Consider the following 25,731-nt stretch of genomic DNA (forward strand, 5'->3'; position numbering starts at 1 on the left):
AAATATAAATATATATATATATATATATATATATATATATATATATGGGTTATGCCAATAACTACACTTCCTGACAAAACCTAAAAATTCTAAACTTTTTTTTTCTGTCAATTTATTAAATGCTCCCATATTCTTACACTTTGCTACTGATAAGTACGACACCCCTCGACTCTCGTCTTATTGGTTCTTCTATGGTGTTGGTGATTTGCTACAGTGACGTTTCCCTGCTCTTTGGGTGGGATTTTCAAAGCCAAGTGGGTGGTATTGTACCTGGTCATTGTGTTTGGGCCACTCTGCCCTTTTGTGGTCCTTAATCGCCATATAATTGGACTTCAATTTGTTTAGCTTATCCTGGCACTGCTTATAAGTCTAGGTGTCTAGGTACATGCTGTACCATCACCTTCAATATCTCTGTAAATGCACTAATTTCTTGTGGCACCATCCGCCAACACAAGAAGAGAAAAGTTTCGGATATGAAATGGAGGTTCAGGCATAGTTTGCAGTTTTGCTTGAAAGGCCTACCAGCTGGACCAATCAGTTGGCCAATCAGCAGCTGCTGTCTGCTTAGGTCAAAATTGTCCTCTCGGAGCAGGTCGTTTGGAACCATGAACAAGGTGGTCCCATAAACCGGGCTGAGTAGGGATGGGTACCAGTTGTTTCTCTTGAATGTACTGTGGCTGTCATGTTTGTGAACGCACTGCTCTGTGTAAACAAAGTGCAGAGCTGCATGTGTCGGTCGGAGTTTGTTTCTCTCCCGACACGGACTGAGCCTTGCAGCTTTTGCTGAGCCTTGAGCTTCTGTTTGTTCTTTACTGGTTACAGCTGTGCATAAATACTAGAAGAAACCCAGCAAATAAATCACCCTGAACTAGATATTTTTTTCCATGTTTTTTAATGAGACTTCATACCGCGCCACTCTAAGTGGCCGTTTACATGGTGCGTATTTTGAGTGAATCCGCAGCTTTATCTCTGCAGTTCTGCTGATCATTTACACGACACCAGTGGCCCCCCTCTTTGAATCCGGAGGTTTCTGAACTGAACTGAATAAAAGAACTGAGGGGAATTTTAAATAAATGGTTCATCCAACATCTCTCTCTTCGACGTCCTCCTGCACTGCATCTGGGCTGAGCCTCATTCAGAACCGGTCCGCCTGGTGGAAGGACTTCTTCTTCTTTTAGGAAAAATAAAAAATAAAAACTCTGTTGGTTGTTTTGTAATCGAAGTAAATACAAGTTAACATTATTAAGAACATTTATTTACCTGTTGTAAATCATTATCACGGAGTAAAGTCCGACATCGTCGACTCTGTTCTGGTCCACTCAGCGACCGGTGTGGAGCTGTTAGATTAAGCGGTCCTGCTTGGCGTCAAATCTGTCGACTCTTATACAAAATCCAGCTTTAACTTGTTAAGTTGTTGTTAGTTGAGCTTTTAGCCCAGAGGAAAGGAGTGTGCCGAGCCAGCACGCATGCGCATTAGGTGAAGGTACAAAATTCACAGCGCCATCTAATGACCCGGCATGGTAACTACAGCGGATTCAATGGGGCGGGGGGGATTCCTCCGGATGCATGTAAACACAAAATATTTTTCAACTTTGTCAACTCAAATCTTTTCCTCTAATTAACATATGAAAAAAACTGTTTCCTCCCCCATCGTGTCATTGTAAATGGGGCCTAAACCAGTTAATTTCCTGGAGAATGCCAAACCTCTCCTTTGTAGCAGCTACCATCATTTTTCACGCGTATCAGGAATTTAAAGTGGGTCTCCCACTGAGTCAACAAAGACATATCTGCATATAGGTTGCAAGCAGCCGGGAAGGGCGGGTTTGTATTCAGTGAGGGAGATGGGTGGCATGAAGAATGAAGAAAACCGCTTACAAATATGCTCTAGAAACAGAAAAGAAACTTAAAAGATGAGGATGATCACCCGTTCCAGATTGAGACACATCAGTTGTCCTATGCACATCAGTTAGCTCCTGAGCCTGAATGAGCAAATCATTGCCAAGCCCCCAGCTCAGACGTTGACGGTTATCGTGAGTACAAAAAACTGAAAACCTTGGTAAGAGAGAAAAGACCATAAGAGTAATGAAGACTACATCAAAGATGTGTGGCTTATGGTTGTTAACTCTACTGACTGTGATGCAGCTAAAAAGCTGTGGCTGGATCATGTCACCACAAACGCAGTAGGCAAGGGGGAATCGGTTGGTTCGAAAGGTTGGCTCTGGAAGATCTAGACGATGAAGACTCACAGATTCAAAGAGCCAAAGTACGTATGGACCAAAGACAATGCCTCACACCAGTCTATCAGCTCAAACAGGTGATTCCACCTACCAGATATGTGAAAGCATTAATGATAGTAACACAAGGGAGAAGAGGGGAAATCAATTTAGCTAAAATGCCCTTACATGAAACTACAGTTCCCCAATTAGATCAAGCAGTAAAATCATATGATCTAGAACAGCAGTATTGGGAAGAACATTGGAAAAAAGAAACTAAACAGAGTGAAAAACCTCCAACAAAGGCCACTCTCAAGGCTCCACCGCAGCCACAATACAAAGAACGGCTCCCCAAGACCATCAGAGCCGTGGTACAGAGATGAACAACCTAAGAAATTTCAAGCTCCTGCATCAACTTCCACACCCCAAACGTGGGAAAAATGCATGCCTCCTGAAGAATTTGCCAAACTCAAACCTAGAGAGAAGAAAGCCCTCCGTGAATCCCGCATGAAGGAAAGCGGAGGGCCAGCAAAATAATGGCTGAGAGGCCGCGGGTCATCCTAGAAAACGTCTTTTGGGATGGAGACGAAATCTACTCTAAAGTGAATGGAGAACCCTACCTAATAGACACCGGGGCAGAAGTGTCTATGATTCGCAGAAACCTAAAAACTAAAGGACACCTCGTGTTTCAGTTGGCTAACGGGACCGTACACAAAATGCCTTTTGGAATATGGCAAGGAATAATATGGGTTAAAGGACCTTACAATCTCATCACAAGAGATTTAAATGGTCTAAGTAAACCAAAGAAGGACCGCAGTACCTTAAATAAATACATGGACAAGCTCATGTCAAGGTTGGTAAGAATAGGGCCCACTCATGAAAAGCATGTAGTTGAAGACTGGTATAAGCCTGTTGTATTATGAAATTCTTTATCAAAAGGGCTCGTGAACGGTCGGCACAGATATTCAGACAAGAAGGAAAAATAAAACACAGAGGAGGCTGTTACTGCTAGGAATAATAAGTGTCCTTTATTAACCTGCCACAGAAAACAGTCAAGCAAGAACATGTACACTCGTACACTCTTAACACACAAATTGATATGAAATAACTTCTCACCGTGACACTGGCCGGGAAGTCGTTTTCGACCCAGGTAAAGAAGAATCACATCAAAATGGCGTATGGCACCAGCGCGCGGCTGATCCACACAGGACTTCCGACTTCCTGTGTTTGTTACATTTCTTATATACCTCCCCCTGATCGCGTGAGAGCAGTGATGGTTGTCAGGAGGGCAGATTTAATTAAATCTGTTTTCCCATCTTCAAAGCAGTCTGTGCAACAGAGCGATGGCTTCATAAAAACATGTCCTTCAAAACCTGGGTCACTGTAACCTTAAGATTGGGCCCAATCTTCTGGTTAGAGCATCCCCCAGAGAACTTTAATTACTCCAAAACACATCTGCAGCACAGGAATGACTGAATAAGCAGATAAGCTGCATCAAAAGTGAGTATAAGTGTGTTTAAATAAGTGTAATATAGGTATAGATTGACATAAAAGCATTAAAATAATCATTTCTATATCACCTGTAAATATCCCTGAAGTGATGAAACAAAAATTAGATGAGAGCAACTTCTCCCCGGCTGGGAAAGAGACAGCCTCAGTGGACAGGTTCAAGAATGTATGTGGGGACCTCGGTCCCAAGTTTGTTCATCTCATTGAAGGAGTACATCCACCTGTACGACAATACCCCCTGAACCCTGGAGCAGTGGAGGAAATGAACAAAATTGTAAGAGAATTCAGTGCTCTAGGGACTATTGGAGATGTTTTTTTTTTTTTAGAGAGAGAGAGAGAGAGACAGACAGACGACCTCTAGACCTGCGGACGAAACCGAGAAACCACAACAATAAGCAACATATATAATGATGCTTATACCATCATTAGAAAGTATTTTATACAGTACAAGGTAATTCAAGATCTATTTAGTAGTCTCCACAACCCAATTGAGTGTGTATCCGATAAACACCTGAATCTAAACACCTGTGTGAGCATGCTTGTCACTATAAGGTTTCTCCATAAAAATGTTCAATAGAGGATGTGAGGACCCACAGACCCGTCCCCACAGGACACGACGGTAACACAGGGAAGACCGTATTAGAGAAGAAGTTAATCCTATCACTAACAGCCCCATGCAAGCGGTAAAGAAACCAGAGTCACCTGGAGACCAGTAATCAACTTTAAAGCCCTTAATCGATGAACAGTAGCCAACCGAGCAAGCCTGATTAACCTGCAAGGAACTTTAAAAACGTTGCAAGTAAAAAAGTACAATTCCTGCATTGATCTGGCAAATGGATTCTTCTCACTTATGCTAGTTAAACAATCACTAGGGAAAACCGCTTTTACTCACAAAGGGAAAAGTTACGACTGGCAGCGATTACCACGGGGTACAAAAACTCTCCAAATGTGTTTCAGTCAGCTGTAATGGATGTGACACGGAGTGCTGTAGATCCCCGGAACTGCGGCATATTGAGTGGACACTCCCATAAGGCCAGACTCCATCCAGAGAGTTAGTTTCCATGCAGATGATCGTAGTGCCATACAGGGGAGTGTACTCGGTTTGAACAACACTCAGCCTGATTGAGAAAGGTAAAGACGATGGGGAAAAAAGTCCCAATCCAGCAAAACTGAGAGAAGACGAAGTGTGCTGAACGTCTGAGCCTGCAAGATGTTTCAGAAGAAATGGATGCAAAAGGACAAGAAGGCGGGAAATTGGTAACAAAACGGAGGGGTGCTAAAAAAATCAATGAATCTCTCCGTGAAAAGAACTGGAATAAAGGTAACAGACTGACAGCAGATTATGAGATGGCCTAATTGGGTTTGGCAAGAAAAGGACAATATAAAACTACCAAGAAGGATCGGAAGATGCCTGACTTGGAAGTAGAAATTAATTCCCTTTTGCAAAAACTACAAAATGGTACCAGAATTAATTGAAACTGACAAGTGGAAGCTGTTAATTCAACGGCGTAGGACTGAACCGTACGAACCTGCCCTAGTCATCTGCAATAAACTAGTGAGGTTGGACCGACCTGTAAGACTATTCAATGTATAGTAACCGCACAAGCAACTACTTCAATTCAAACGTAAAATATAACCGACAAAAGGATCTGACAGAAGCTCCGGTTAAATATAACCCTCAGATCGTGTTGATGCCAGACCTTACGGGAGAACCACAGGATTCAGGTCAGTTAAGAACACCATGGATCTTTAATGTTGTCTATCAGGAGGCGGCTGGGAAAAGAGTTAAGCTCAAGTGGGGCTCTAATTACCTTGAAACCTACCAAGACGAGTTCTATGAGATCTCCATATGAGAAATGGTGATTTGGACGACCAGCCCAGCCATGCAAGGGGCCATCTACCGAGAGGGAGTGTGATCCAGACCTAGTTGTCATTGAAAACTCAAACCTCCCTCTCCTAATGATAGACCGAATGATGACTCCACTCGATGACTGGTCCAGTCCACTAGTAAGAATCGGTCATAGAGTGAAAGTATCATACAGAGGGCACTCATTGGTGATTAAGGTGGCCACGCTGGTGGAGGAAGGCCAAGCTTATCGCCAATATATGGAAAAGATAGTCTCAGCAGAGCACCAGAACTTCTTGGAAGACTTTGAAGTCGCTCCACTCGAGCACGAAAGTGGCATTCTGCAAGGACCTCAGCTTGAGCCCAAATATTGGGATGTTCTCCAGTGGAAGTGGGTGTGGAGAGGATTGGCGCTAGGATTGCCACACCCCTCACCGACATAAGGAATGCCCAAGGATTACGATTTTGGATAAAGTAGTTTGTCTATGAACCCTGCTGTGGGGACTCGTGGTGTTAATAGGCTTTGTAATGTTGTTTGTTGTTTTATACTATTCTGGAATCAGACCATGGAGCCTAAAAATCTCCCATGGAAAATCCAAGTATGCCAACATGACCTGCTGGGACATCACATCAAGGAACATGTTCATACCATGGAACCACAATGAATCTCTCCTGAACTAAACTACGACATTGAATCGAATACGAAAGGCAGACTTCAAAGCTTGGGAATAGAAATTTCACGAGACGCCTGAGTGACTGACCGCCATCGATGTCGAAAATCTGACCGGACACGATTGGACCATATATTTATTGTTGGATGTAACTGGGACCCCGTGTACATAATTTCGCTCCACCACATGTACCACATGAGGTGCGAATGACAATAAAGAAACTCTTGACTCTTATATCTAACTTGTTGCTGCAAGATGGAGTGGTAATCTGGATAGCGCTCCTAAGGCAACACGTTAGACTGACAAGGTGCAACTGGATCCATCCGGACAAAGAACCAGAATGGCATTGTTACTGGGGCTGTCGAGCTCTGTTGGGATTAAGTCATCAGGGCTATTGGGAAGCTGAGGTGATTTATCCCGCTCCACCAAAGGATGATAGCTGTCAAACGATATTCTCTTGTTGGAAGTTCTGGGGCAACATTCACTTGGAGAAAATCCCACCTCGAAATCTTACCAGGCCATCTCGAAATTCAACAAGTCTAAAATATATTCACAAAAAAAGGCATAAGAAGGTGCTTAGACTTGGTGCCTACCATAGGACGACCCCACACTCGCCCCCAGAAACAACCAGACAAATTGTCAAATCACACCAGGGGGGTGCTAAAAGCCTTAAAAGAACACTGTAAAGCATACAAGTTGAAAGAACTCTCAATCTGCTACTGGAACTTGTATGGTGAGTGCAAATTTCAGATTTGCCAGTAACCCCAGTAATGAATCAACATTAGAGCTGGACAGCTATATTCCATCCTGTTAATGCCTGACACGAAGATTGGTTGAATATGACTTTACCCTGGGTCTGGATGGTCCCAGGTTTGCCCCACTTTGAAGGAGACTTTGTGGAGGGGCACGCCAGGACGCACTTGGGCCTTTAGGGACCATATTTCTCTGATATGTACGTGCAGAGGCTACCAAAACCCAGTTAGCTCCTTAATGCACCGAAGGGAGATTTTGACAGAATAGACAGATGTGTAGCTGAACATATTTTCAATAGCCTTAACAACTCGGTGTGAGAAAGTAGTGGAGCGTCGCCTAGATGCCGTCTGTGGGAAACAGAAGTAGCTATCATGTCAACCTGGCATTATGATTGCACAGAATTACTGAGAGCAAGAACTATTAAAATCTTACTCCAGGCTTAGCATGAGTATCATCATAGAGACAAGTCACACACCTGGTGGGAATTTCAAGAAGAAATAATAAGAGAATGGGTTGCCCCCTGTTTACACCATTCTTTTAATTATTGGATTAGATGCCAATTCCTAGCAACTGTATATTCCAAAGAGCAGGACATTTGGTCCAGTGCCTTGTACCACCCAGACAGGTATGTTGGTCCAAGACCATGGCACATGAGTTGGAACGACAAGCTAACAGAATGTACAGTTAACCTGGCCCGAAGACCCTGTAATGAGATTCTTGGATGGGAGAACTATTGTCAGCGGTTTTACGGTACAGAATATTCCACCCATACAGCTGAGGTAGTGTGGAAAAAGTATGGCAACCTATGGAGATGGTCCATACCCAATGGATCAACTTGCACACAAATAATTTTAGGACACCAGTTAAAAACCAGGAAAAGTATTCAAGGAGTGATCGTCCCCTTCGTCTCAGACTCCATGATCGCCCTAGCTGAAGGGCATGCTGTGAGATTCCGCCTGTGCCTCGGTGATGAGGTGCGGGGCTATGAGTGGGTAGGCCCAAACAATATCTATTCTAATCTCACTTGTCTGTATCCAGAGGAGACCTGATAAAAAGGTGGCAAAGGAGAAAATGAACACCGTTGTGCATTGTATAAGACTAAGTTACACAGTGGGCTGCAAAGTGAAGTTGAAGTTGGGGAAGTGATCAAGGAAGGAGGAAAGACAGTTGAAGGGTGGGTGGATGGATGGTTGATCTTTTCCTTTAGATTTGACCTTATTTGGTAAGCCTAGTTGGAGTGGTGGCCATTGCCTTATTAGGACATATGCTCCTCCAAAAGTGTCTTAGAGCCATGTGCCGCCCATGGGGGAGGAACTACAAGCCACTCCCACCTGACCCGGGCGTTGGCCCAGCAGAACACCAGGAGGTTAAGGAAGCGGTCTCGCATCTGCCCCGAGCAACAGCAAGCAAGACTCAAGAACTCATTGTCATAATGTCCAACTCAGAGAGCCAGACAGCAAGCTCTGCCATACCAGAAGTGAGTACAATGCTATGGACACCTTTCACCATAGCAAATATTTCACCCACTTTGCCACATTGTCCAACATATTTTAAAGGGGGAAAGGTAGAATATTATCTACTGTTGTTCGCATGGATGTGTTATTGCCACATGGGGGAATGGGACGCAAGCAGACTTGTGCGTTACTTCATGGCTATCCAAAGCTATGCCAAGCTGATTGTCTCGCATGTGTTGCTCGGAAGAACTGAGCTGCTGCAGTCCATGTTTGTTACTTACTTGCTGGGACGAATCAAGCCCAACTTTCGACAACTTGTCGTGCTCATGGTGTGGTTGGCTGTGGATTCCCTTGTATTGACCCTCGAGTGCGTGGCAAAGCAAAATCCCACACCGTTGCCTACCCCAGGCTGTGTAAACGCAGGTGGACGCATGGTGGTGGTGGTAGTGATGGAAGGAGCAATTTTCATCACAGTCCTAGCACATCTGTTGAACCAGACCCTGTCTTTACAACCACAGAACAAACAGAAGACATTGGACCCTGAAGCTGGTTACTCTTGTGCTTTGGGGCTTGATGTGGGGAGTGTATTATTTGCTGTATTGGATCCATAACAGGTACCCAGCCACGAAGCCTGTATTATCCTGTCATAACGATGTTATGGGAGAACCCAGAAGATGCTACCAGGTTTGTGGCCATACACCTGTTACCTGGATAGACCCTAGTCCACGGGCCATCCTTAAAAATCACACCTGAGTTGCTGGAACCCTTGCCCCCTAATGTTCCAGTCTATCTAGGGATGAGCTTTGGAGCGACTCCTCCTCTGGTCCCTACACTGGTAATGCCAGCTGCTCACGCCTTAACCAATGATCCTAACACCCACATCCCATTGGCACCAGCCCTGGCAGCGACGCTCAGACAGTTGGAAGCAGCACCTGATGAATTGCCTGGCTTTGGTGGCCCAGTTCACATTGAAATACAGCCTCAAATTACTCGCACAGATGAGATGGTGGCCTCCCCAGGGCAAAACCTAATGCTGGAGGTCAACCATGAGGAAGTCATGTCACCACCTGTCCTCACCCTGGAACGCCCTGTTCTCCATTCCCTGGAGACCTATCTTGACAACTGGTGGAGCAAAGACGGTAACCTTCCTGACGCACCGACCCTTGAAGGGCCCAATATCACCCCTGAAGTGCCTACATTGGAGCACCCACAAGAGCTGGGGATGGATCACGATGAACAAGCCCAATCATCATCTGGGTGGCGCATCGTTGAACCCATTACTCCTGTTGGGACACGTGTCGAGCAGTGATCTGAAAAGCTCTGCTCAGGACGAGGAGGACCTCACCCCTCAGGTTTCACCTGGGCCAGAGAGGACTGGAACTCCAGCTGCAGTGAAAGATCAGGAAATGGCCGCCGCCTAGCCGGACAGAGGGAGAGTAACAGACGTTGACTTGAGTGAAATGTCAGTGCTGGATGCATGGGACATTGCTGATGAAAACGATGGAAGCCCTGAATCCAGTGATACTTAAGATCCTGTGTCACAACACGAAGGGGCGATTGAACTGAGCAATGAAGAGGACGTTTTGAGGTTGGATACATCTGAAGACTGCTGGCTTACAAGGGCAGATTCTGATTTCAAGAAGGGGGTGTCAAATAAAGTCACAATTAATGAAATCATCCCTTGCCCACAAGAGACTATACGATATATTAAAACTATATTGTGTGATTAGAATAGATTAAAACTGTATGTTGAAATTATGATAGATTAAAACTGTATTTTGTGACCCTGTTTTCCTGCTGCGAGTCTGAGGATGACAAACGATCATGACATCACGAGGCCTTGCAAGCAGCGGTAAAAGGGCCTTCTTAAGCTTCTCTTGGCCTCATGCCCTAGGCATATTTAGCATGACATCACGAGGCCTTGCAAGCAGCGGTAAAAGGGCCTTCTTAGCCTCTCTCGGCCTCAAGTCCCAGCATGATGGCGCGAGGTCTCACAAAGCAATGTATGAGGTCTCTTGTGATAAATGTTGAGACCCTCATAGTGAACGCTACTCTTGTGAATAAAATTTTTTTTAAACTTACATGCTGGAAAAGAGCAAACTTGTAATTTGGGAGAGGTGGGATCGTTACTAATGATTACTAGAAAAGAAAAATGTGTTGTATGAAACTCAAGTGTAATGTAACTCGTGTATCTGATGACGGAAAGAACGTTTCAGAGACAGGATGGGAATGAACACATCTTAAAAGGACATGGTTTTAAAGAACAGAATGTCCCCTTAGGTTCAGAGAAACAAATGCTTTTCAGAGTGCTAGAACCAATCAGAGCGTCACACCAGACAACAGTGTTGAAAATGAATATGTTAAGGACTCGTTAAACTGGTTTTGGCCAGTCGGCAGTCTATATAAACCGTAACGAGGTTGCATAGCAGGGCTGAAACGAACCGGGGACTTGACGTGACAGGACAATATTGATTTTGTCCCTAGGAGCCACTCAAAAAGGACAGCTCAAAAAAGGAACTTCTTTTTGTCAAGATAGGAATACTTCTTTTTTTTACTTCAGCCCGGGTTGATGTCAGACCAGCCCCTTTGGAATTAGGACTGCTCTTGGGGCCAAGGGTGATTTCCTCCAGGGCTCTGGTGGAGAAACTTCACTTAGCATTATCCAAAAGAAGTCTTTAGACAATTGGTGAGCGATCCCTAACATATTGTTCTGAGATAAATTTTTATACAAAATAATAGTGATTATTTTATCACTAAATGAAGATATTAGATTTAGAGAGTAATGTCCTGGATCTGGCGTTCTTGAAAAGTCATCATACAAACTGTGTTAAGTTTGATTATAACAGCTTAGTTAGAAGTCTTGTTGGCTCATTGAATAATCTTAGGGGTTTTGGGTGTCTTGGTACGCCTCCAAATGCATAGCAGTCTCCACCCGTAACAACTCTGCTCATCGGAGCCAATGAGATCTCTACTTTAGTGGACTTCCAACCCATGGGATATCAAAATCGGCCAGCAGGATTCTCCCTTAAGCCTTGTATGAACTCCTTATTACTGATTTTACCGAATAATTATATGTAATTATTTTGGATTGTGCTGATAACGCTGTTCCCCTGCAAATCATTAATTAAAGCAAAGCATAAAATGTAAAACTCTGGACTATCAATTCATCACTTTGTGCTCATGGATTTGAGAAGCTTGGTTCAATTCTAACAAAAAAATGGGAGGTTTTTAAAGGTTTCTTAGCCTATAAACAACATCTTGGAGTCTTATTCCTAGATTCTAAAAATGACCAGATCAGTAAGAATAGCAGTTCTACAACTGAAGGTGGGTGGCCATGAATGCAGGTTTCCCCGTGAGCGACTATTCAACCCCAGCTGCTATGGGCAAGTCACGGGGTGAGATATGGGTGTGACCTGCAAATGATGGTCATTAACAAAGCTGGGTGAGTCACCTTCAACACAGCCTTAAGTCAAGTCAACTTTATTTATAGAGCACATTTAAAACAGAACCTGTTATCAAAGTGCTTAACAACAACATCAATGGGAGTAAAATTAATGAGAAAAAATACAATACACAAATAATAACTGAAGAATTAATAAAAAAAGCATTTAACACTAGGACTCCCAACATTTTCAAATGACTCCTTCTTCTACCAGAGACTGCCAAATGGCAGTTGGAGTAATTTGCATCCCATTAGACCACCTTTTGTTGTGTACAGGTAATGCTGTCCCAGGCAAATGCTAAACGGGGGGGGGGGGGGGATGGGTGATAGTGTGAACGATGTTGATACTCAGATGGAGAAGAAAAAACCCTCGATTGTATCCAACTCCAGGTGGATAAAAAGCCATGTCACAACATATATTTCACTTACTCTGTTGGCTGAGAAGCAAAGATGGCAAAGGTTTACAGTGCACAGCAGGCTTTGGATATGATTCTGAACCATGTCAACCCCTGTGACTCCGAGGGAGAAGAAATAACCCTTGAGCTGAGTTCTGACTCTGAAATTTCTTCTGGTAAGATTTCCTAAAGTTCCTAATTTCCTATATTTGTTTGCCGGTTATGTCTATTGTGGTTTTGGAAGAGACACACTGCAAAAAGTACCATCTTGATAAGTTAAAATTGTTCAATATGTATTTTGACATAAAACAATACAAATGGCCTGATAAGATGTTTTTACTTAAGGTTTTATGAATGTTTTAGTTAAAAATTTATTTTTTTTCAAGTAGCTGAGGGTTTTTTGTATAAATTTATGTAAAAATATCTTAGCTACTGGCAAATTTTTAAGACAAAATTACTTTAATAAAAATCAGAGCTATTTTGACTAAACAATTTGCCACTTTTTTTTTTAATTCATTTAGTTTATTCATTAATTTTCATTAAAAACAAAGCAAATTTTTGTAATGTAATGGCCTCATTTACATAACAATGGAGGCAAGCGGGCTGAATTTGAATGAATTTAAATTGAATTATTTCCAAAGTCAAGTTCAAACCTGCCAAATGGCAAATCCTTGGGATTTAAAGGTATAACTGACAAATGACAAAGGTCTGGGAGTTCTAGTTTAAAACATAGGATCATAGAACAAAAACACTAAATCTATTTACTTAAGTAGAACTAACCTAAGGTCACTCTGGGTAATACTTAAGTGCTAGATTTAGTTTGTGATACCCCTTAGAGGAGAGGCTGCAGTGGGGTTTTGGCCATAACTCAAGTGGTAACTTCACTGGGTAGAAAGACAGGAGCCACTCCTTGGTTATCCTGGCTGTGTGCTTTGGGTCATTGTCATGTTGGAAGACCCATCTTCAATGCTCTGAGGGAAGGAGTTTTACCCAAAATCTCGCAGTACATGACCCCGGTCATCCTCTCCTTAATACAGTGCAGTCGTCCTGTCCCATGTGCAGAAAAACACCCCCAAAGCATGATGCTTCCACCCCCATGTGTCACCATAGGGATGGTGTTTTTGGAATGGTACTCCTCATTCTTGGTCCTCCAAACATGGTGAGTGGAATCGAGACCAAAAAGTTATATTTTGGTCTCATCTGACCACATGACATTCTTCCATGACTCCTCTGCATCATCCAAATGGTCATGGGCAAACTTAAATCAGCACACGTCCTGGCCTGTCTTAAGTAGGGAAACTTTCCGTGCCATGCATGATTTTAAACTATGACGTCTTACTGCATTACCCAAAATAACCTTGGAAATAGTGGTGCCAGCTCTCTTCAGGTCATTGACCAGCTCCTCCCATGTAGGTCTGGGCTGATTCCTCACCTTTCTTAGGATCATTGATACGCCCCGAGGTGAGATCTTGCATGGAGCCCCAGTCCGAGGGAGATTGACAATCATGCTTAGCTTCTTCCATTTTCTAATAATTGCTCCAACAGTTCATCTTTTTTCACCAAGCTGCTTGGCAATTGCCCCATAGCCCTTTCCAGTCCTGTGGAGGTCTACAATTTTGTTTCTGGTGTCTGGACAGCTCTTTTGTCTTAGACCTTGTTAGTAGTTGGAGTCTTACTGATTGTGTGGGGTGGACAGGTGTCTTTATGCAGCTATGACCTCAAACAGGTGCTTCTAATTTAGAATAATAAGTGGAGTGGAGGTAGACTTTTTAGAGGTGGACTAACAGGTCTTTGAGGGCCAGATTTTTTGCTGATTGGCAGGTGTTCAAATACGTATTTGCAGCAGTAACACAAAAATAAATTATAAAAAAAAAATCATACATTGTGATTTCTGGATTTATTTATTTTTTATAGATAGTCTCTCACAGTGGACATGCACTTAAGATGAAAATTTCAACTCCCTCCATGATTTCTAAGTGGGAGAACTTGCAAAGTCGCAGGGTGTTCAAATACTTATTTTCCTCACTGTAGTCTCATATCGCGTTTGAAATTATTTTGATATTTTGTAAATATCGAGATATCGCCCAGCCCTACCGCTGCCTACTGCAAACGAGGGATGGGAGAGCGACCTGAAGAAGTGGCTGCAGATGACATACTTTTGCATATTTCGCTATTTCATTGACTCTGTTGCTTCCGACAGTGATGCCATGAGCAGCCTGAAAAGCTTTGAGACACATTAGTATCTACACTGTAACAAGGTCGGTCGCATTTGTTAAAAGATGGGACACAATCTTATTTACCTTAAAGCAGATATTGAGCCCAACCAAAGCCTTAAAGTCCTCCATCACAGAGCTTGGGTTAAGTGCAGAGAAAATCATAAAACTCAAAACAAACTAATATTATAATGCTGTGCCATTCGTACAATTAAAATCATCTGATATTCTTGTCACACTGTATTCAATCTGTGGATCTGGCCTCTCTTCTCCAGTGTTTTATCGTAGTCCAGTCACAAAGTAAGATGTGTTTTTCTCCGTCGGCTGTTTGTCAACAAAGTGAAATGAGTGTGGAGGAAAAAGAATATAAAGTATTTTGTATTGTTTTAGTCAAGTCTTATGCATAATATTTAGTTAAGTTGTGATGTCCATCTGGTTGAGACCATCCGCATGCCATTTCCTATTGAAACATCCGTTTCTCATCACACCATGGGGCAGGAAGTCAGAGGGGCCTTGTTGAGTGTGTGAAGCCATCAGAATGTTGGTTCCCAGAAACTGCTCGCACATAAATTACTGCAATAGGGATGCGCCTGACCCGACCAACAAGGAACTGTTTGTCTTGTTCTTGGTTTTGTATTTTGTAAGCCCTTAAGGCAAAGGATCCACCATCTGGAACCTGTCAACTGCCCTATGGGGCCAGGAATGTGAGAATAGAGTTTTATGACGTGTGAAGGACTGTATAAATGTGTAAGCTTAACACTATTTTCAGAACTCACTGAGGTTTTCATGGGGTGCTGTTCTCCTTTGCTGCAAAGAAAATAAAACCAACTAAAAGTTCTTTCAGTCTGCTGAATTTATTGAACTCTTAAGTTTGATAAATACTTCTACATGAGCACACATACATTTTGGTGGTCTCAAGTTCAACATTTTCAGTCACATTTTCAGTCACATTCTTCCCAATTCCTCTTCTGTAGGTAGGCAATGGAAACTGTATCGCTTTTCACAGCAACACTTTGTTTTGGGTTCATGTTCAAAACACTTGTAGCCACTGATTTTTTTTTTTCATTCAACCTTGATGCTTAGCTTTTCAGTTCAGTTCATCTCAGTTTTTCTTAGATGTAACAACATGCTCCTACAGTCTTGGTGTGAAATATTTATTTGTATGAAAAACGGGAATGCCTCATCATGTCTGAAAGACTTCACAGAACTTCATTAAAAAAAAAGTCAGGCGTTTGATGTTGTGTTTTGATATAAAGACTGGCCACCACTGACTCTAAATCAAATTTATGAATTATTTTACTCATGTTTTATTGTTTTTTTTTTTCCCAGGCATGCCAGAACCACAAGATGACCAGAGCCCCCAAAAGTCTGACCCAAATAATGCCACGTCAAAAGGTGATGCTTAAAATTACAAACTTTAGATTTTTTTTTTCCTGTTTTTCTGAAAATGAAATTCATACGGACCACATACCAATATTTTGTAACTTTTCTGCATAATAGATGTATGGTATTCAACTACCAAGCAGTGCCAGCCCCTACCTGCCCCTCAGATGGACAGCCTCTTTCATGAATATCAGAAGATTTATAAGAAGTCACATTTATCCACAGATGAACCAAATGACTTGTGAACTATAACTTGAATGTATATTTTTCTGAGTTTTTTTTAACTCTGCTCAAAGTGAAATTGTCCTTGTACTGTATCTGCAGAGATTAAGCCTGTGTTTATTTTTATATTGTTTACAACCTTGGAGGAGATTCAGGTCTCATTCCAATTTCCTGCTATATGCTCCCCCCCCCCCCCCCCCCAAAAACAAAAAAAAAAAAAAACAACAACTAAATGTTAACTTTGTCTGAGGACTTTCTGCTATGAATTTATATTTGACATTTTGACAGACATTTTGCTGTACAGTATTTGAATTTTTTTCATTTTTTATACACCAAGAAGTCTATTTTTTTTAGCCTATATCAAGATTTCATTTGTGGGAAAACCCATTGTTAATGTGAACGTACACTATGTTGAAGCTCAAATTTTGAAAATGTCTGGGTTTTTTGTGCAACAAAATTGTATTGCCGGTAAATAAATGCATGTTACAACAATTACCTGTTGTGCAATTATTGTCATTGTACAGAAGCAGAAATCACAACTTGATTAAATGTGAAATTATTTTTTTAAATCAGTCAGCAACTTAATTTTTTTTTGTTTGTTTGCAGCGTCTCAGCTCAAACACCAAACAATTAATTATTGGAAATGATTGCTGTATGCACGTACTGTAGTCAGTATACTGTTGAGAAATGTGCTTTTGAGATCAGCCCCAAAACCCGTTGTTAGGCCAGTAAGAGTGGGCAGGTAAAGGAGTATAAGGGAAATAGTTTAGTACTCTAAATCTTAAAGTGTGTGTGCGTGTGTGTTTAAAGTGAGTAAAGGAAATAAGTATGCTTAATCATAAGGGGTAAAATAAAATTAACAACCAAAAGTATAAGAAACAAATTGTAATAATAAAGCAAATACTTAATTTTTTGATTAGTTTCGCTTTATAATCAAAATATAGAAAATAATTAATGATTCATTAAGCGATTGTGCCTTTAAAATGATTAATGGTAATTGTTCATTTTCCTTACATACAGTGCCTTGCGAAAGTATTCGGCCCCCTTGAACTTTTCAACCTTTTGCCACATTTCAGGCTTGAAACATAGTTATAAAATTTATTTATTTTGTGAATAATCAACAAGTGGGACATAATTGTGAAGTGGAATGAAATTTATTGGATGTGTCAAACTTTTTTAACAAATAAAAAACTGAAAAGGGGCGTGCAATATTATTCGGCCCCTTTTACTTTCAGTGCAGCAAACTCTCCCCAGAAGTTCAGTGAGGATCTATGAATGATCCAATGTTGTCCCAAATGACTGAAGATGATAAATAGAATCCACCTGTGTGTAATCAAGTCGACGTATAAATGCATCTGCTCTGCGATAGTCTCAGGGTTCTGTTCAAAGCGCAGAGAGCATCACGAAGACCAAGGAACACACCAGGCAGGTCCGAGATCCTGTTGTGGAGAAGTTTAAAGCCGGATTTGGATACAAAAAGATTTCCCAAGCTTTAAACATCCCAAGGAGCACTGTGCAAGCAATCATATTGAAATGGAAGGAGTATCAGACCACTGCAAATCTACCAAGACCGGCCGTCCCTCTAAACTTTTCATCTCGAACAAGGAGAAGACTGATCAGAGATACAGCCAAGAAGCCCATGATCACTCTGGATGAACTGCAGAGATCTACAGCTGAGGTGGGAGAGTGTCCATAAGACAACAATCACTGCACAAATCTGGCCTTTATGGAAGGGTGGCAAGAAGAAAGCAATTTCTCAAAGATATCCATAAAAAGTGTTGTTTAAAGTTTGCACCAAGCCACCTGGGAGACAAACCAAACATGTGGAAGAAGGTGCTCTGGTCAGATGAAACCAAAATTGAACTGTTTGGCCACAATGCAAAACGATATGTTTGGCATTAAAGCAACACCGCTCATCACCCTGAACACACCATCCCCACTGTCAAACGTGGTGGCAGCATCATGGTTTGGGCCGGTTTTTCATCAGCAGGGACAGGGAAGATGGTCAGAATTGATGGGAAGATGGATGGGGCCAAATACAGGACCATTCTGGAAGAAAACCTGTTTTGAGTCTGCAAGAGACCTGAGACTGGGACGGAGATTTATCTTCCAACAAGACAATGATCCAAAACATAAAGACAAATCTACAATGGAATAGTTCACAAATAAACCTATCCAGGTGTTGGAATGGCCAAGTCAAAGTCCAGATCCATCCATCCATCCATCCATCCATTTTCTTCCGCTTATCCGGGGTCGGGTCGCGGGGGTAGCAGCCCAAGTAGGGAGGCCCAGACTTCCCTCTCCCCAGCCACTTGGGCCAGCTCTTCCGGGGGAATCCCGAGGCGTTCCCAGGCCAGCCGAGAAACATAGTCCCTCCAGCGTGTCCTGGGTCTTCCTCTGGGCCTCCTTCTGGTGGGACGTGTCCTGAACACCTCACCAGGGAGGCGTCCAGAAGGCATCCTAAACAGATGCCCAAGCCACCTCAACTGGCTCCTCTCGACGTGGAGAAGCAGCGGCTCTACTCTGAGTCTCTCCCGGATGATCGAGCTTCTCACCCTGTCTCTAAGGGAGAGCCCAGACACCCTACGGAGAAAACTCATTTCGGCCGCTTGTATCCGAGATCTCATTCTTTCGGTCACAACCCAAAGCTCGTGACCATAGATGAGGGTGGGAACGTAGATCGATCGGTAAATTGAGAGCTTCGCCTTTTGACTCAGCTCTCTCTTCACCACGACAGACCTGTACAGCGCCCGCTTCACTGCAGACGCTGCACCTATCCGCCTATTGATCTCACGCTCCATTTTTCCCTCATTCGTGAACAAGACCCCAAGATACTTGAACTCCTCCACTTGGGGTATGACCTCCTCCCTGACCCGGAGAGGACACTCTACCCTTTTCCGGCTCAAGACCATGGCCTCGGATTTGGAGGAACTGATCTTCATCCTGGCCGCGTTGTATTCGGCTGCGAACCGCTCCAGCGAAAGCTGTAGATCACGACCTGATGAAGCCAATAAGACCACATCATCTGCAAAAAGCAGAGATGCAATCCTAAGGCCACCAAAACGGATCCCCTCAACACCTTGGCTGCGCCTAGAAATTCTGTCCATAAAAGTTATGAACAGAATCTGTGACAAAGGGCAACCTTGGCGGAGTCCAACTCTCACCGGGAACAAGCCCGACTTACTGCCGGCGATGCGGACCAGGCTCTGACACCGGTCATACAGGGACCTAACAGCCCGTATCAAAGGGCCCGGTACCCCATACTCCCAGAGTACCCCCCACAGGGCCCCCCGAGGGACGCGGTCGAACGCCTTCTCCAAGTCCACAAAGCACATGTAGACTGGTTGGGCAAACTCCCACGCACCCTCCAGGACCCTGCTGAGAGTGTAGAGCTGGTCCAGTGTTCCACGGCCAGGACGAAAACCGCACTGCTCCTCCTGAATCCAAGGTTCGACTATCCGACGGACCCTCCTCCAGAACCCCCGAATAGACCTTACCAGGGAGGCTTAAGAGTGTGATTCCCCTGTAGTTGGAACACACTCTACGGTCCCCCTTTTTGAATAGGGGGACCACCACCCCGGTCTGCCAATCCAGGGGAACTGCCCCCGATGTCCACGCAATATTGTAGAGTCGCGTAAGCCAACACAACCCTACAACATCCAGAGCCTTAAGGAACTCTGGGCGAATCTCATCCACCCCTGGGGCCCTGCCACCGAGGAACTTTTTAACCACCTCGGTGACCTCAGCACCAGAGATTGGAGGGCCTGACCCAGAGTCCCCAGGCTCCGCTTCCTCAGTGGAAGACGTGCCGGTGGGATTGAGGAGGTCTTCAAAGTATTCCGCCCACCGACCCACAACATCCCGAGTTGAGGTCAGCAGCACGCCACTCCCACTATAAACAGGGTTGGTGGCATACCGCTTTCCCCCTGAGACGCCGGATGGTGGACCAGAATCGTCTCGAAGCCGTGCGGAAGTCGTTCTCCATGGCCTCTCCGAACTCCTCCCATGCCCGAGTTTTTGCCTCAGCAACCACCCGAGCCGCATGTCGCTTGGACTGCCGGTACCCATCAGCTGCTTCCGGGGTCCCACAGGCCAAAAAGGCCCGATAGGACTCCTTCTTCAGCCTGACAGCATCCCTCACCGACGGTGTCCACCATCGGGTTCGAGGGTTGCCGCCGCGACAGGCACCGACAACCTTGCGGCCGCAGCTCTGGTAAGCCGCCTCGACAATAGAGGCACGAAACATGGTCCACTCAGACTCAATGTCCCCCACCTCCCTCGGAACATGTTCAAAGTTCTCCCGGAGGTGGGAGTTGAAACTCCGTCTCACAGGAGACTCTGCCAGACGTTCCCAGCAAACCCTCACAATACGTTTGGGTCTGCCAGGTCTGACCGGCATCCTCCCCCACCATCGGAGCCAACTCACCACCAGGTAGTGATCAGTTGACAGCTCCGACCCTCTCTTCACACGAGTGTCCAAGACATGTGGCCGCAGATCAGATGAGACGATGACAAAGTCGATCATCGAACTGCGGCCTAGGGTGTCCTGGTGCCAAGAGCACATATGGACACCCTTATGTTTGAACAAGGTGTTCGTTATTGACAATCCATGATGAACACAGAAGTCCAACAACAGAACACCACTCTGGTTCAGATCAGGGGGGGCGTTCCTCCCAACCACACCCCTCCAGGTCTCACTGTCATTGCCCACATAAGCATTGAAGTCCCCCAGCAGAACAAGGGAGTCCCCAGAAGGTGCACTTTCCAGTACCCCCTCCAAGGACTCCAGAAAGGGTGGATAATCTGAACTGCCGTTTGGTGCATAAGCACAAACGACAGTCAGAACCCGTCCCCCCACACGTAGGCGGAGGGAGGCCACCCTCTCATTCACTGGGGTGAACCCCAATACACAGGCACCAAGTTGGGGGGCAATAAGTACGCCCACGCCTGCTCGGCGCCTCTCACCAGGGGCAACTCCAGAGTGGAAGAGTGTCCAGCCCCTCTCAAGGAAACTAGTTCCAGAGCCCGAGCCATGCGTAGAGGTGAGTCCGACTATTTCTAGCCGGAACCTCTCAGCCTCACACACCAGCTCAGGCTCCTTCCCCACCAGTGAGGTGACATTCCACGTCCCAATAGCCAGCTTCTGTAGCCGAGGATCAGACCGCCAGGGTCCCCGCCCTCGGCCACCACCCATCCCACATTGCACCCGACCCCTTTGGCCCCTCCCACAGGTGGTGAGCCCATGGGAAGGGGGACCCACGTCTCCTCTTCGGGCTGTGCCCGGCCGAGCTCCATGGGTAAAAGCCCGGCCACCAGGCGCTCGCCCGCGTGCCCCACCTCCAGGCCTGGCTCCAGAGTGGGGCCCCGGTGACCCACGTCCGGGCAAGGGAACACTAGGTCCATTTCTTTGTGTCATCATCGGGGTCTTTGGGCTGCACTTTGTCTGGTCCCTCACCTAGGACCTGTCTGCCATGGGTGACCCTACTAGGGGCATAAAGCCCCTGACAGCATAGCTCCTAGGATCATTGGGACACTCAAATCCCTCCACCACGGTAAGGTGGCAGCCCAGGGAGGGGCTGCCATCAGAGTCCAGACCTGAATCCAATCGAGAACCTGTGGAAAGGGCTGAAGACTGCTGTTCACAAACTTTCTCCATCCAACCTCACTGAGCTTGTGCTGTTTTGCAAGGAAGAATGGGCAAGAATTTCAGTCTCTCGATGTGCATAACCGATAGAGACATACCCCAAGTGACTTGCAGCTGTAATTGCAGCAAAAGGTGGCGCTACAAAGTATTAACACAAGGGGGGCCGAATAATATTGCACACCCCACTTTTCAGTTTTTTATTTGTTAAAAAAGTTTGACACATCCAATAAATTTCATTCCACTTCACGATTGTGTCCCACTTGTTGATTCTTCACAAAAAATTAAAATTTTATATCTTTGTTTGAAGCCTGAAATGTGGCAAAAGGTTGAAAAGTTCAAGGGGGACGAATACTTTCGCAAGGCACTGTATGTTTTTCTGATTAGAAATGTGGACTTCTGTTGTGACTTGGTGCTATATAAATGAATTGAACTTCTTCAAAGTGATGGGGAAGTGTTAAATAGAATAGGGAAGGGATAGTGATAGTTAAAAACAGGAAGGCAGAGTTAAAACGGTAAGTTAACTGAAGACTGCTGTGACCACAGCAGAAGTTAGAGAAGATGCGAGAATGCACGTAGCGGCAGCAGAAATGAAGTTATAAAAATTGCTATCACTGTGCGAGAGGCGGGGCCTGGACAGGTCACAATTCCATCACAGGGATACGTGGAGACAAACATTTACACTCGCACCATGGAACAATTTAATGTTGCTCATCAGCCCAACGTGCATGTTTTTGGTCTGTGGGAGTAAACCCACGCATGCACGGAGAGAACGTGCAAACTCCAAGAAAGGTCCCGGACCAGGATATGACCCAGTGACCTCAATGAAAGGCAGCAGCTCTACCAACTGTGACACCATGCCATCCATCAACATGCCTTATTTGGCAAAAAAAAAAAAAAAAAAATCAATAAAACTATCTTCCGCTTGTTCCCAAGTCAGGTCATGGGGGCAGCATCTTGAGCAGGGAGGCCCAGACTTTTATTTCCATAGCCACCTTTTCCAGCTCTTCTGCAAGGATTCTAAGGTGTTCCCAGGCCAAACGAAAGACGTATTTATTATTTACCTGAACCATTTCAACTGGCTCCTCTCAATGTGGAGGAGCAGCGGTTTTACACAGTCTCTCTTGGATAACTGAACATCTCACCCTATCTCTAATGGAGAGTCCAGCTTCCCTGCAAAGGAATCTCAATTCAAGCACTTATATCGGCAATCTCATTCATTTGGTCACTACCCAGAGTTTGTGACTATAGGTGAGGGTAGGAATGTAGAATTGTAGTGGCTATTTACTACAATTGATATTGGAATCATTAAATAAATCCGTATGACACCTTGGTTCTGATTGACAGCAAAGCGAGGGTTTTACTGTAAGGCACAGTTGAACTCTGAACAGCACACAGACTAAATGAAGAACCCCCCCTTTTCAATACAGCTCAGTTCACTCATACCTTCCACTGACGTCAAAGATTATATAACATTCCATATAAGAAAGTTGTTTAGTTTTATCAGTACTTTTCCCTACTTGAAAAATTTGCTTGGTTGTGCCCAGACGCATGCTGACTTCCTGTAAGATAAACACATTCTTTCCAGAAAGAACAGGTCAGATTGACCCAGAAAAAATGCAGCCTTCCTCACAGAGCCTTGAATGCCCTACTCATTTACACCACAAGGCACTGTCTTAGGACCCACCCTCTTCACAATCTACATAGGTGATGTAGGTCAGAGCATCCATGATACATCCTTACATTTCTATGCTGATGGTTGTTTGTCACGCTAAAAGAGTTACTAAGTTTTTCCAGCTTTTGCAATCCGCTTTTGACATCATCCAGTCAGATTTGTTCCGTCTCAAACTTGTCCTAAATGCCGACAAAACCAAAGAGAGGCTTTTTTTCCAACAGGACGTCACGTCAGTCCCAGCAGTCCCAGCAGTTTTTCCTTTGATTTTATCCTAAAATGGTGCTCCTATTGAGTTTGTTGATTCGTACAAATATTTGGGTATCTTGATTAATTTGCATCTCTTAAGCTACATGTGGAAAACCTAGTAAGGAAGCTGAAAGTTAAATTGGGTTTCTTTTTCAGAAATAGATCCTGTTTGACTGAATGCTAGGAAACGCCTTTTGACTGCAACTTTCCTTCCCTCCATTGACTACAGTGACATTATTTACATGAATGCCCCCACACAGCACTCTGCAGATGTTGGATGCTGTCTATCATGGTGCACTAAGATTCATAACTGGCTGTAATCACCATACCCATCAATGCACCCTGTATTCATTGGTTAACTGGACATCATTAACTTCACACAGACTCTCTCACTGGTACATTTTCATCTTTAAATCACTTCTTGGTCTGTTACCTTGTTATATCTCCTTCTACATGTCTGCATGAGTGCAGCTACAGCATGCGCTCTCAGGACATTATTACATACAGTGTTCTCTCAGTGCAGACTGAACTAGGCAAAAGGGCCTTCTCTTACTCCACTCCTGTTTCCTGGATATCTTACAAAAAGATCTGAAGCTCTCGACCTTGACCTCTCTAAGTGGCTTCAAACATCTGTTAAGTTCCTGGCAAAAACCAATGTAGACATGTTCTTGCTTTTAGTGTTCTACACCGCCCTATAATCTAGCTGGGTTTTTTTTGTTACATTTTCTTTTAAACACCATTTTATTTTAATTTGTTAAAAAAAAAACTCAACTTGTGTCTGCCCTTTATGATTGTGTATTATTGTCTTTGTTGTCTACTGTTGTCATCACTTTGTTAAATCAGGTTTCTCTTGTAAATGAGTCCACGTGGCTCAATGGGATTAACCTGTATAAATAAAGGTTGAATTAATTTAATTAAACTTAAATCCTACAGACTGACCATGACCAGTGAACAGAGCTTTGCCTTACCTGACCAGTGAACAGAGCTTTGTCTTACAGCTCAGCTCCCTCTTCACCACAACAGACTGGCACAGAGTCTGCAATACTGCAGATGCTGCACCAACCTGTCTGTCAATCTCACGCTCCATTCTTCCCTCACTTGTGAACAAAACCCTGAGATACTTGAAGTCCTCCACTTGAGGCAGAACCTCACTCTTGACCCAAAGGGAGCAATCCAATCATTTCCAACTGAGGACCAAAGCCTCAGATTTGGAGGTGCTGATTCTCATCCCAGCCGCTTCACACACAGCTGTGAACTGCACCAGTGAAAGCAGAAGATCCCGGCACGATGATGGCAGCAAGACTACATCGTCTGCAAATCTGCAGGGATTAACTTGTCTAAATAAAGATTGAATGAATGAAAAATAGCAGAAAAGAAATCCTGAGGCCACCGAATTGGACACTCTCCGCTTCCTGGCTTCACTGAGAAATTCTGTCCATAAAAGTTATGAACAATGTGACAATGGGCAGCCCTGGCAGAATCAAACTCTTACCCTGAAGGATCCAACTTACTTATGGCAATGCAAACCAAACTCTTGCACGGCTTGCATAGGGACCGAACAGCCTGTAGTAACGGGACCCCAATCCCATACTCACGGAGCATTCCCCACAGTGTACTTCGAGGGACATGGTTGAAAGTCTTCTCCAAGTCCACAAAACACATGTAGACTGGATGGGCAAACTATGACCCTTGAGGACCCTAGTGGGGGTAAAGAACTGATCCTGTGTTCCACAGCCAAGACGGAACCCGCATTGTTCCTCCTGGACCTGAGGTTCAACTAATGATCTGACTCGCTTCTCCATTACCTCTGAATAGACCTTACCAGGGAAGCTAGGGAGAGTGATGCCCATATAATTGGAGCACACCCTCTGGTCCCCCATTTTGAGAACCACCACCCCAGTCTGCCAATCCAGTGGCACTACTACCAATGTCCACACGATGTTGCAAAGGCATGTCAACTATGACAGTCCCACAACATCTAGAGTCGTAAGGAAATTGGGGTGAATCTCATCCACCCCCGGAGCCCTGCCACCGCAGAGCTTTTTAACTACTTTGGCGACCTCAGCCA

General features: G+C 44.3%; 1 long non-coding RNA gene across 2 annotated transcripts in view; it reads left to right on the plus strand.

The window, feature by feature from the left end:
* Nucleotides 1-16,301, plus strand: part of LOC119416228 — a 36,540-nt gene extending 20,239 nt beyond the window's left edge. Inside the window, exons 2-3 of one of the 2 annotated variants that reach the window (XR_005187079.1) lie at nt 15,826-15,891; nt 15,997-16,301. This is a non-coding gene — a long non-coding RNA (uncharacterized LOC119416228). Of the gene's footprint in view, nt 1-15,749; nt 15,892-15,996 lie in introns of those variants that run through there. The other variant, XR_005187078.1, reaches the window with a different exon arrangement.
* The last annotated feature ends 9,430 nt before the right edge of the window (nt 16,302-25,731 follow it).

The sequence above is a fragment of the Nematolebias whitei genome, chromosome 10, assembly GCF_014905685.2.
Source record: "Nematolebias whitei isolate Nwh7 chromosome 10, NemWhi1, whole genome shotgun sequence".
Lineage (NCBI taxonomy): Eukaryota > Metazoa > Chordata > Actinopteri > Cyprinodontiformes > Rivulidae > Nematolebias > Nematolebias whitei.